The sequence below is a fragment of the Dasypus novemcinctus genome, chromosome 1 (genome assembly GCF_030445035.2).
Source record: "Dasypus novemcinctus isolate mDasNov1 chromosome 1, mDasNov1.1.hap2, whole genome shotgun sequence".
NCBI lineage: Eukaryota > Metazoa > Chordata > Mammalia > Cingulata > Dasypodidae > Dasypus > Dasypus novemcinctus.
This window is the reverse complement of record NC_080673.1, coordinates 58,467,884-58,469,345: the sequence shown is the minus strand read 5'-3', so window position 1 is coordinate 58,469,345 and position 1,462 is coordinate 58,467,884. Positions and strand designations below refer to the sequence as shown.

Sequence of the window (1,462 nt, the reverse complement as noted above, 5' to 3'; positions counted from 1 at the left end):
AGCATTAATATCTCAGTATTATCCCTGATGTCTCTTGTTTTTAAGCAGAGGACCATTGGGAAGGAACTTTTAGATACATGTTATAATCATACATTTTCTAATCTGTTTGGGGAAGAAGTTAATGCATGATTTCTGAGATTTAAACTGAGGTAGTGGTAAACTGGTCACCAAGCAAACAAATATTCCTTTCCAGGCAGCTATATAGACTCTTTCAAGGCAGCTCTATTCCTATATATTAGATGGTGAAGCAGAGGAAACTATTTCCATCAGGTTTAAGATCAAGGTTTGAGTGCTCGCTTTGGCAGCACATATACTGCTATTGGAATGATACAGGGAAGATTAGTATGGTCCCTGCACAAGGATGACATGCAAATTTGTGAAGTGTTTCATAAATTTTAACACACTAATGAAGGATATTGTTGATGTGGGAAAGTATGGGAGGAGAAGGGGGTGGGGCATATAGGAATCCCCTGTATTTTTATGTAACATTTGTGTAATCTAAAATTTCTTTTTTTTTTTTTGCAGTTTTCTTTTTTTTCTCATTTTTTAATTCATTTTTAAAAAAATATTACATTAAAAAAATATGAAGTCCCATTCAACCCCACCGCCCCCACCCCCCACTCCCCCCACAGCAACCCTCTCTCCCATCATCATGACACATCCATTGCATTTGGTAAGTACATCTCTGGGCATCGCTGAACCTCATAGTTAATGTTCCACATCATAGCCCACACTCTTCCACATTCCATCCAGTGGGCCCTGGGGGGATCTACAATGTCCCGTAGTTGTCCGTGAAGCACCACCCAGGACAACTCCAAGTCCCGAAAACGCCTCCACATCTCATCTCTATCTCTCATTCCCTGCACCCAGCAGCCACCATGGCCACCCTTCCCACGCCAATGCCACATTTTCTCTGTGGACATTGGATTGGTTGTGTCCATTGCACATCTATGTCAAGAGGGGGCTTCGATTCCACATGGATACTGGATGCAATCCTCCTGCTTTCAGTTGTAGGCACTCTAGGCTCCATGGTGTGGTGGTTGACATTCTTCAACTCCATGTTAGCTGAGTGGGGTAAGTCCAATAAATCAGAGTGTAGGAGTTGAAGTCTGTTGAGGTTCAGAGCTTGGCTATCATATTGTCAGTCCAGAGATTCAAATCCCCTAAATATATCTTAAACACCAACACCAACTACAATTCCAGTAAAGTAGCATGAAAGTCTTGTGAAAAGAGATCCCATCTGAGTCCAGTTCCATCACGCAGAAACACCGGCTCCAAAGAAGGGCCAACTGGCATTGCAGTGAACCCCATCCGCCATGACCATAGAACCCATGGGTCTCTTTAGCCCTCAAAAGAACCAATACATGGGGTTGTATCTACTTTATCTATCTGAGACTCTGCTCAGGTGTGCATAAGGGCAATCCTTCTGACAACCTCCAGACTCTTTTTTAGAGACTCATAG

The 1,462-nt window shown here is 42.7% G+C and overlaps 1 non-coding gene across 1 annotated transcript; it reads left to right on the top strand.

Annotated features, from left to right (window-relative positions):
• The first annotated feature begins 289 nt into the window (after positions 1-289).
• On the top strand, positions 290-396 carry LOC111758786 (U6 spliceosomal RNA). Its single transcript, XR_002792942.1, has one exon. It is a non-coding gene; the product is annotated as a U6 spliceosomal RNA (small nuclear RNA).
• The last annotated feature ends 1,066 nt before the right edge of the window (positions 397-1,462 follow it).